Below are 12,251 nucleotides of genomic sequence, written 5' to 3' on the forward strand. Positions count from 1 at the left end.
CCACATACAGAAAAATAGAAAGCTGCAAGGGCCACTTTGATTTTTTTTTTTTTTAAGTTATTTATTAACACATTCATTGCCAGACCAGCAAAAAAAAGTGCATCATTTGACGTCTTTTTCCGTCAATGGCAGTGAATGAGTTAAACATGGTAAAAATCAATGAAGCAATTATAAATGGTTGATATAATGTACAGTTACTTATTGAAAACTGCTAACAGTCACAAGGCAAATAATGACCCCTGTGTGTGCCACTATAATAGATATGCCTCTCCACTGAGCAGCAGCTGATCCCAACTTGACATTCTGAACAATCGGTCGTCAACTGACCACACTTAACAACCATTAATGTGACGTTGTCACATTTTTTTCATTAATAATTAACCATTAATTAATGCGATGTTTTCACAAATTGGACACTAAGAAACAAGTGAATGAAACTATTTTTATTTCTGCAACTGAATTATTAGCTGCAAATTTGTGTCTTTGCGTAGCTAGAAATGTTTAATCCACCCTCTCTTTTTTTTTTTTTTTTTTTATAAACAGCATTGAAAAATTATTTTTAGTATTTGCCGCGGGCCACCAAAAAAATTATGGCGGGCCGCAAATGGCCCCCGGGCCGTAGGTTGGACACCCCTGTACTACTATTTTCCTTACATTTCCACTACTGACCATAGCCCAGCTGGAAACTCAAAAACTCCCATAGAAGAGAAATGGAATACCAAATGAATGATATGCATGATCCCCTTGTGTCATTATTTGAATCCGAATCTCTCTGTCCTGCATTTGGATGTGCTCTCTCCAACGCCCATGGCGAGGATGTTTTAATCTGTTGTACCTGGCCCGAGGCCATGAGACCAACCCTCGACCCAGAGAGCTCCACCGTAGGTCTTCCGACGCTTTCTCGCTCGTCATTGTCAGGTGGTCGCATCCCTGCCGGCCTCCTTCTGCCTCCCCCTCTCCCCTGAGTGGCTATAATGACATTAAGGAGTCAATCCAAACTCCTGCAAGCAGCAGACCTCCAACCCAGCGCATGTCTTCGGTATTAGCACATCCTTAATCCTGGCTTCAAGGCAGAAAATCGACTTATGTTCATGAGAACAAACCTATTAACTCCATAACATCTTACAAATATTGAGAATAATGCTCCCATATAAACTGTTCTTTAGATTCAATTTTCTTTCTTGAAAACGATTGAAAATTAATTGATTTGACGCAGCGTCAATTTCGGAGCTTCTCAATGATCTAAGGCCAATCAATCACAAGAAGGAGTCATGCCATATCAAATATGACAAAAAATTGTATTCCAATTTTCAAGAATGGTGAAAAAGAAACTGAATGGAAACGGCAGAAATTCGGGAAAAAGTTCGCAAAAGGAAAATTTGCATTTTGGCTATGGAGACAGCTTTTATGAATAAGCGACTGCAAGACCGGATAAACTATTTCCATTCAATCCGTCAAAACAAACATCCCCTCCCGGAACTCCCCATCATCCCAATGTTCCGTGGGTGACTAATGTCACAACATCATCTCACGGCGTATATTCGCAAAAGAAGAACGGATGCAAACGGCATATGTTGCATGTCCCGTTTTGCACATTTTTACAAAATTCGCTTAAAAATTTCGAAACATTTGGATGGAAACCTGCCTATTGTGGTATTCTAGTCTTTCCACAATTACAAAAAAAATTTAAATTACAAAGATGTACTGTACTGTAAAAAAAAAAAAAGAAAGAAAGAAAAAAAAGCGTGATATTGATTTGTGTTGTCATTTTCTGCCACTAGGTGGCATAATAGCATTTGTAAGACATTGGTGACAGTTCAGTGCATTTTTCTTTTCATATTAAGAAAGTCTAATCTTTAACATAAAGCAACTTGTGAAATTCTGCATATTTTTTTAAATGGTAAAATGCTACTTGAACCAAATCGCCACACGAATATTGCATTATTATTAAATTCATTACTGCTAAGTTTTGACGTGGACAGGCTTTCCAAGTAAGGGGCAGTCATGAATCGCGCGTTAAAAAAAATGGTGGCGTTAAAGGAAATAATTTAGAATTATTATTTTCACCTCATTAAGAAAGGATCATCAACTTCACTCATACAGAAGTACCTTGTTCATTATTAGAACAAGAGAAAACGAATCTTCCAGCAGCATCGCTCAAAGGTATCGTCTTTCCTTTCAGATAATCTTCTATGTCTCCATTCCATGTCTTTGAGGATCGAAACTATGAATTTTGCAGTGCTCTTCTCAAGACAAAAGTGGCACATTTGTGTTGGAAGAGAAGGTACTGTGCTGCCCCCCCAGAATTCACTGCAGACCCCCTGCAAAGAAGCTCATCTGAAGCGGCTCTGAAGAAGAGAGGAAGACGCCTGCCCGCCTCATCCAGGCTCGGCTCCTCCATATTCATGTGTCGATTTCAGGGAGCCGTGCTCAAACACTAGAGAAATAAGAAGAAAAAAAAAAAAGGAAAAATTTAACTCGCGGCTTTTTTTGGGGGGGGGATATGGGAGCATGTTTGATTTTTGCAGAGGAACATTGTCGGGAAAATACTACAAGAGAATATGTCCTTTGCTGTTGTGCTTTTATGATTTCAATTGTCCGTCAATCAGTTTTCTATTCTACATTGTCATTGTTATTATTTTCCCAAGTACAGTAAAACCTCGGCTGACGAACGCTTAAGCTCACGAACGTTTCGCCTCAAGAACATGAAATTCGCGAGCATGTAGTCTCTGCTGACGAACTACTTTTCGGCGGACGAACCAAACCACGCGGTCGAACAGCACCACGGTGGCGGCCGCGAGAAGCTGACGCACGCTCACGGCGTCCCAGTTCGTCACCCCCCTTTATTTGAGTGCGGACGCGGTTTGTGTTTGATAGACATTTTGGACCATATTGAGTGTACTTTTGCTATTATGGGAGCGAAAAAGACCCCACCACAGGCTTGTGTTAAGCCTAATGCTGCGTTCTCACCAAAAGCGAGGGACGGCGCGTTTGCATTGTAGTCAATGGCCACTAAAAAAAGCGAAAGTGCCATCACGTACCCCAAAAAAGGAGAAAATAGTGCCACAGCTGTTTAGTCCCAGGAAAGAAGTCAAAGTAGTTGGCGGTGCTCACTTTTTGTTGACTCGCTAAAGTGTTCCACTTCCTTGTTCACCAAGGGACACGCCTCCTCCGCTCCGGTGAGCGCGAATGAGCGGCAACCGTTCCATAAACACTCGCGAATGAAGTAAGTCTACCATTGCTACCATCCTTAATAACAGGGGTGTCAAACTCATGTTAGCTCAGGGGCCACATGGAGGAAAATATATTATCAAGTGGGCCGCATCGGGAAAATAACGGTATATAACTTAAAAACGATTGCCGTCAATTATACGCAGATTTTCGTGGACCAGCCCTAAATTACGGAGCTCAACTGTAATCATATTGTTCCGAAAAATAACACAAATGCAAATGGTATGTGGCACTTTCCGGACGTGTTAAATCGACCTGTTTTGCATATACAGTATACTGTTCCCAGAAGGCATTGCGTGGTGCAGTTAATGATGTTATAAGGATGTTAATCCTTGTCATATCTGTGCTACCAGTAATTGAATTTGTGACGTATTTAACACGTTTATGTCGGTGTATGAGTCCAAAAAAATAATAATAATTAAACAACCCGTAGTTTTAGTTGTGTGTAAAATAATGACATCCAGGATGACGATTCCCCTACAAAGTTGCATTGCTCATTTTAAGACTGCTTGTGAAATTACAAATTTATTTGTTTTGATTGTGGCCAGCTGATTAATTAGTCCGACATCACAATTTTTTTTTTATTTTTTTTTTACTTTACAAAATCATCTCGCGGGCCGGATTAAACTCATTTGCGGGCCTGATCCGGCCCGCGGGCCGTATGTTTGACACCCCTGCTTAAGAACTACCATCACAAAGGTAAATAAAACGCCTTTATTATACAGTACAGTTTATTTCTTTAATTACAATACAACAGCACATTTATTATACATAAAATAAGGTATATTTTTGTGTAGTTTTAAGGCTTATTTAGTAGAAAATTATGTTTTATAGGGACCTGGGAACGGATTATTCTCATTTTAATGGTTTCTTATGGGAAATAAATGTTCGGAAGACGAACTTTTCGCCTTACACACACTTTCTGGGAACCAATTATGTTCGTGAGCTGAGGTATCACCGTACTCTGACTTCCTCACACATTCCAAAAACAGGCGCGTTGGTTCTCGAAAACGGACATGAAAGTTCCCAGTGGCCAGTCCGCCCCTGGGTGAGGCCCATTTAAAAACTGATGAGAGATAAAGTGAATAATTAGCACAGTGTTACAAATGTCCTGGCCTTGTGAGTTTTGCTCTAATTAGATTGGCATTTTTTTTTTTTTAGTGTGCAGCCAGCTGAGGCTGCATTGTGTGAGCTGACCGCGGCCCGGCTCATTTGCCATCCGCGGCGATCTCGCTTAAATGGAGGAGTTTATGACACGGTGCTATCATGTTCAATATGCGGCTTGAGAATACGCATGATGTTCACGCGTATCATAAAACCAAAGTCGTAAAGGTTCTCATTCAACAACATTGCAGATGGTTAGAAGGTCTTTTGGAGGAAACAATGTGTGCGTGTTCCAAAACTATATAACAAGACAACAATAAAAAAATAAAAAAAAAAGTCTAAAAAAGAAATCCCCTTGTTGAGGAAGATGTTTTTCAATCTCGTCATTCACTTTGCATCAAAGCCATATTTGCCAGTAAGCGCATACACAATTGTCACATGGCTCTTTTTTTGAATTACGACCGACTCTATTAAAAGAACAGACTAAGCATCAAATCAACAATGTACGATGCGTGCGTGTCAAGAAGTGTTTGTCTTCTTGACTTGTGCCAGTTGTTATCGTGTTACTTTCTTTATCAGAACATTTGGAGGTTTTATGGTGATGTGATTTATACTGGCTTGTGGCACGTTAATGATGCCAGGGAGCCTTGCCTGCAATCCATATTCATGAACAACTGTGTTTGTGGAGCCGTGGCGATGGAGGGAAGAGGGGGGGGGGGGGGGGGGGGGGGGTTGCACGGCCGCCAAAAGTCTCCCGAGTGCACAGCCTGGATAGTGAAGGCCTTGGGTTCACATGCCTGCAGGCGTGGGCCCACCTGTTCATCCACACTCGTCACATTCCCCAAGAGAAGATCAACATGAACCAAAAAAGATCTGGACTTTTTTTTTTTTTTTTTTTTCAGAATGTAAATGCCAAATAAATTTAAATCTTGTTGTCGTGTACAGCAGTTGCAGATTGCAGAAGATAATTTACAAATTTACCATTTACACAGGGATCCAGTTGGAGGCAGTATATTAACAGTTTAAAAAATATAATATTTTTAAACTATAAGCAAAACTGAATAGAAACGATTTAAAAAAAAAATGTGTTTGTCAGCTTTTCTGATTAGGGTTGTCAAAATTAGTGTTAATTTTGAGTTAATGTAAAGTTCCCTTAACACCACAAATTATTTTTAACGCGCAATTAATGCCCCTTACTTGGGAAACATGCGCTGGGGGAATCCCAGTCGTAACGCAGCAGACACGACCACGTCAAAATGTAGCCATAATAAATTTAATAACAATGCATATATTTGTGGAGACTGAGCTAAAGTTGTATTTTAAAAATGTGCAGAATTTTGACTTAAAGATTAGATAGCTCTTAATATGAAAAGAAAAATACACTGAGCCGTCACCAACATCTTACAAATGTAATTATGCCATCTAGTGGCAGAAAAACGGCCTCAACACAAATCAATATCACACTTTTTTTACAGTACATCTTTTTTAATTTTAACTCACTTTTATGAATTAAAAAAAAAATGTCTCAATGACTAAAAGATGCAGCCATATTTGTGTTAGTTTAACATTTCTTCCACTTTTACGTGAACAAGATTATGAAAACTTAAAACAAATTATAGTGTAAAATTTGTGATTAATCATGCGTTTACTATTGAAACCATGCGATTAATTATGATTATTAAAAAAAGAAAGAAAGAAAGAAATAATCACCTGACAGTTGTTTTTTTTTGATTTCCTAAAAAAAAAAAAAAAAATTAAATAAAATAAAATAAAAAAAAATATCTCATCTAAGGGCTAAAGGCCACCAATTTCGATGCATCTGACCCCCTTTTCCCCTCCCACAGGTGGTGATATATGTCCATATATCGTATTCATCATGGGAGGGCAATTAAGCCACTACGAGAGGTGCTAACCATCAGCTAGCTCAAAAGCTAACTGGAGCTCCTCTTGGCCTATGAATGGGCACGCATGTCATAATGTATCTAGAAACAAATGTTACTAGACAAAACTTTGTTTTAGTGATGGACAAATGAAGCTTCATGAAGCACTTGTGATACTTTTTGCCTCCTCTAGAGGGCACTCTTGATTTAAAGATTTAATCAACTAGCTTTTATCTTTAAACCAAAAGCACCATCTAGAGGAATAAAAAAAATGAATAATAATAATAATAATGCAAGTGCTTCATGAAGCTTCATTTTCCCCATCACAACATTAGAAATATAATTCTGAAAAACTGACATGAATCGCCATCGTTGAATCAGAAACTATGACAATATAGCGCAGTGAAAATTCAACACATCCAAAACACTGTGATTATGCACTTGCCTACTTAACAGCAAGCAATTTAAAACCATCATTCATTGTAGTCTGCAGAGAAGAGAGCTACGTTTCACGTCCTATTAGCAATCATGACCTAATCAATGAGCTGTGCCTTAAAACAGCTGACAGCTAATTACGAGGGCAGCTCGCCGTGTGCCATTCAGGTGGCCGGTCGGAATTAAAACGGAGGGCCGGGTAATATCTGCTGAATTTCGTCCGTGGCAAAATGGAGGCAGAGGCGAAGGCCTAATTAGTTCCCGAGGCCAATCAATGAACGCGCTTCATCCGCGTTGCCATGGCGCAACATACACTTTAGACGCAATGGACATTACCTTGGGGAAATTGGCCCGAAGAATAATCTCCTCGCTGCTATTTTGAATGATGTCTTGTTGCTGCTTTTAGAAGCGAGGCAGAGCGTCGTCAAGGACGTTTGTGTTTCGTTCAATCCTCGGAGGTGTCACCATCCAATTCAGTTTATCAAATCACGAGGGCCGAAGGCAAATTACTTTCCAGTTTGGTGGTGGGAGCAGACCAGAAACACCCACTTAAAAACTCATTCACTGCCAGCCATTTGAGAACATTTCAAAATGATTAATACCCATGTGATATTACGTTCAATAATTATATAGAAACCGAATCTACCAAATAACAGAATAGACTCCCTATATTTTGTCCTGTCCCGTTCTTTTATAATTGAGTCGAAAAATGTAAGTTTGCCAAAATACAGCCATTTCTCTCCATGGACTCTGAAACTGTGTTTATTTTAGGGCTGCACAATATATCGAAAAAATATCGATATCGCGATATTGGCCCTTGCAATATACATATCGCAAAGGCATGCAATAAGTTTTATATGGAATTTTATGCTTTTTATATGAATTTGACCAGTCAGATGCTAACTAAAATGCGCATCGCCATTCAGTAGTTGAAAATTATCAAGACATAATTACAATTAATCAACTAAGATTACATTAAGGTTGCTTATTTTGCCACATGAAAAAATGTTTTTCTTTCATTAGGTAATAAAAATGACATTTCTTTAGGTACATGTTAAATATTGCAATAATATCGATATCGCTATGTTCAGCAAGTATATCGCATATCGCATGTTTTTCCAATATGATGTCATCTACCGGTGGTTGGGCATCAGTAAAGTTGTTTCCAAGTTTGATATTTACTGTGGAGCATAGTCAGATTCGCCCCCATTTATCTCCGCTCTAAAAAAAATACAATTGACAAGTATACTTGTCAAAGGCAGTGAATGAGTTAATATTAAAAATGTTGTGTGCCTTTTTAAAAAGACAACAAAACCATCAAAATTACACCAGTCTTGAAAAGTATGCATGATTGTTTCATTACCTTTGGGAATCTGTAGAAGTTTTCCATCTTTTCTATATTTCGCTCCATAGAGCCATATAGCGCTGGAAGGAAATAATTAATAGCAGCATCCTGTTGTACAAGTATCATCCAGGGATATTTATGCTTGTTCTTTATTGCTTTCTAAATTGCCTGCTGCAGATGCAGGAAAAAAATAACAAATTATTATGAAAGAGGTAATCAAAGGTGTCATTCTATATTTAATCAGCGTTTTAAGAGAGTGAATTTAAAATGAAGGCTGCTCTTGGAAAAAATAAGATGTATTGAATGTCTGTATAAGAGACAAATGGTTCTATTTTGCCAGCTTTAATGAGGCACAAAACAAGACATGAGTAAGAATGATGTCGGCTATTGCTAATTCACAGGGTGGGCGAATATCCTCTCCTCCACCTTTTTTGGCTTAATAATAAATAGTCTGATTGTAACCCGCCCTACCAACCAACTCCAACAGTCAAACAGCAGGATCCCCACTTCCTGCCACACGAGCCACCATCAACGTAACCGTTGCCACGGCGCAGGGCTGCCAGCCTACGTTTGATTAGGCAGTTATCAGTACGTGATTGGCACCCGCGTTGGCTGGCGAGGCGAAGGGGGGACCTAAACATTGTGTAATTAACCTCCGCGCTTGTATGTATTCCACTTCAGGCGTCGCCAACACTGACAGCCTCCTGTCAGCAGCCTGCACCAATCAAGTGTGGAGCTAGGAGATAGAGGCGGGGGGGGGGGATACAAAAGCTGGATTTGCTCTGTCAGCACTGCAGTGTGCATGAAATGGTCTGATGAGACAATGCGCCGTGTCTTACTGTGCGCTAACAATGAAGAAGAGCCTTCGGTGCTGCATTGGATGACTAAAATCACGAGTGTAATGAAAGCAACTCAATAGCAAAGTGAGCAAGAGGGCACAGAACTTTAGCAAAGCACACATTTTTCCGTCAATGGCAGTGAATGAGTTAACTACCAGTGATAAGCAGTAAGAATTGGGTTGAAAACTGAAAAACACACATAACTGAATTTGTTTGTGCCATTTTTCAAAGATTTCAAGTGTTCCTAATTCAAACGCAAGTGCAGGTCTCTATAGGGCTTCATTGCATTGACTCACCAATTGTTTGGATGTTGGATGTTTGAAGAGTTGGTACATAAACAACGTACATAATCCTTTCGGCTTGAAATATTGCAGGATATCAAATAATGCTCATAATAATGCTTGAAAAAGCAGAGAGGCTTTTGCCTCCCTTCCCCCACACACACAACCAGAGCGAAAGGCAGCCATCTTGCTTTTAACCTTTGACCCCAGCAGGAAGTCCACACATCGACATGTAGTAGCCATACCTGGCCAGTGGGGGGCAATACTGAACACCACACTATGATCAAGACTTCAAAAACAAAGCATAACTAACACAAAGGTACAGCTTGTATATTTTGTTATTTCAATTGAACTAATCTTAACTTCTCTATGAATTCAATAACTTAATAATGCCAACTTCCTTTAGAGACAATGATTCTAACAGAATTCATATTTTATGTGTGTTGATACAGATATTATCCCCATGAGAAGATGCCATGAAAGCCCGTTAAACACGTATGATTGTGATCATGAAAATCCTCCTTGCTATCCCTAATCAAGTGGTCATGCCTCTCTACTTGAAACCACGACAAAATGAGGAACAAAACAAAAGAATGTTGCGCAGAGGTAACTTGCTTTGTTTAATAAATGTTACTGAAAATTACCAGTGAGCTAAATCCTGCTGATACAGACAGTTGTGGAAACAACACGGCACGCCGCCTCCTATTTGTCTCGCAATGAAAACCGGACATTTTCATGAATTTATAGACCCCAAACAATCCCACTCCTATCTGAAAAAGTTGCTGCTTAAATTAAAATAGTGCCGTTTTTGATGCCACGCACAATAAAAAGATAATTTTGAGAGTGAGAAAATGTCCCTACGACCATTTCCTAAGATGGATGAACATTGGTGATGTCTGAAATTCACTATGGTGGCACAGTGGAAGAGTGGTTAGCACGTCTGCCTCCCAGTTCTGAGGACTTGGGTTCGAGTCCAGGCTTCCTGGATGGAGTTTGCATGTTCTCCCCGTGCCCGCGTGGGTCTTCTCTGGGTACTCCGGTCTCCTCCCACATTCCAAAGACATGCATGGCAGGTTAACTCATTCACTCCCAGCCATTTTCACAGAAGCAATCCCGTTCGCTGTTTTACTGGATTTTGACTGATTTTGCAAGGCCCACAGAATATTGTGTTTGATTGCTATAAAAGCAGGGAACCAATCAAAAGAAAGATTAAAGTCTCTTCTTTCATCAGGAAAAAAAAGTATTCTATCTCCTTCCGTTTTGCAGCAATTAGCATTAGAAGAGAGCTAAGTTTCATCAGTTTTCACAAATCTATTTAAAATTGTAAGTAATTTAGCTTTTTTTCTAGATGGCCCTGGTTGATCTTCTTTGCTCTGCTGCCACCTGCTGGCCGTTTGTATAATAACTACCATTTCTGCAACCGTTCTTTGCAGTTGAGAGGCTGCATCAAACCCTTCTGTATGCTCTAGCATAAAAACAACAAAAAAAACATATAAATACGTCTTTGGGACACAGAACATAAAAAAACGTATTTATACGTTATTGGGAGCAAATGAGATAATTGGGCGCTCCGAATTGTCGTTAGGTGTGCTTGTGAGTGTGCATGGTTGTTCGTCTCTGTGTGCCCTGTGATTGGCTGGCAACCAGTTCAGGGTGTACCCCGCCTACTGCCCAAAACCAGCTGAGATAGGCTCCAGCGCCTCCCCAGCGACCCTTGTGAGGACTAAGCAGCCAAGACAATGGATGGATGGATGGATAAAATTCACTACAAAATTGGCAAGATTCAATATATGTTCCCATCTCTCAGTGGGAATATTCAATAAATTATAGATCTATACTTTGGGCAGTGTCGCTTACGATAGGGCTGCAAAAATTGTACAATGTAGAAGCAGCTTCATAATGTCATTAATGCACACGCCATGTTACTTCTCCGATCCACTTGTTCTGTTCAGTTAGTTTTACCCATGACCGCAACTTCCTGGTGTCCTTCAGCTATGTACTTGTATACGCGGGGCCCCTCCAAGAACCGCACCGCCGACAGATGGCTGTAACCACTGCGACTGGGAGCCAGCAAAGAACCTGCGCCGGTGGCCAGTGAAACGTAAATATTCAGCAGGGGCTGATGAAGAAACCTCTTCAGACAAACTCATTAAAAAGGTCTTCTCCCTGACGCATGACCATCTGTTGGAATTGCTTCCCTGTTCGCTTTCACTACTCAATTAACAGTTATATCTCAGCAAGTCCTTCTTTTTGTTTCTTTTTATTTTTATTTTTTTTTTCCTTTTTTCAATCCGGCTGCGTCTACGGCAATAATGGATTTTTACGGAAAGTCATCTCCCGAGTGCAATTTGCTGATCTTTAAAAAAAGAGCAGACGAGAAGTCTCATTAACCCGACTGTAGCGTACGCTAACCCTCCTAACAACAAGGACTTTGCTCAATTATGGTGAACCTTTGAAAACAAATTGAATATTCATAACTCTGTACATGCATCATTATTCCGAAAGCATTTCAAATGGCCTTTCTAGGCTCAGCAGCGATGTCCGTCAGTCCTCCGCAAACGGCAAGGTCGACGCTCATTACTCTTTAACAAGGTCAGTGAATGGTGGACTGACCGCCATCATAAACAACCCACGTTCTTCATTTGCACACTCTCAAAGTTACAGTATGTGAACAAAAATGCATTTATTGAACGTCAACAGGCACAACATCAGACCCCTCTTATTATGGTACACATTAGGGATGTAACGATATCCAAACATCACGATGCGATATTATCACGATATGAAGGTCACGATACGATAATTATCACGATATTGTGGGGATATTTAAAAAAGGTCACAATATTGTAAAAAAAAAAAAAAAAAAAGAGCTCATACTAAAAAAACAAAAAAGCACAATATTGTGCTTTCGTACGTAACAGCAATGCATATAAACCACCTACAATATCTAATAACAATATTGAGGCACTTACTTGCTAATGCAAGCACACTTTGATCGCTTCACAAGCAAATTAGGTTCCCCTTCATCTGACAATTAACATAGATTTTAAACATAGAAGGCCAAAACATCCCTAATGAAAATTAAATTGCACTAATAAACTAGCCACTAGAGGGTGCTAGAAGTGCACAAATGGAC

The 12,251-nt window shown here is 39.8% G+C and overlaps 1 long non-coding RNA gene across 1 annotated transcript in view; it reads right to left on the reverse strand.

Annotated features, from left to right (window-relative positions):
* LOC144032132 (uncharacterized) overlaps positions 1–9,269 on the reverse strand; it is a 71,480-nt gene extending 62,211 nt beyond the window's left edge. Inside the window, exon 1 of the long non-coding RNA XR_013287694.1 lies at positions 9,131–9,269. This is a non-coding gene — a long non-coding RNA (uncharacterized LOC144032132). The remainder of the gene's footprint in view (positions 1–9,130) is intronic.
* Between the last annotated feature and the right edge of the window lie 2,982 nt (positions 9,270–12,251).

The sequence above is a fragment of the Festucalex cinctus genome, chromosome 12 (genome assembly GCF_051991245.1).
Source record: "Festucalex cinctus isolate MCC-2025b chromosome 12, RoL_Fcin_1.0, whole genome shotgun sequence".
Lineage (NCBI taxonomy): Eukaryota > Metazoa > Chordata > Actinopteri > Syngnathiformes > Syngnathidae > Festucalex > Festucalex cinctus.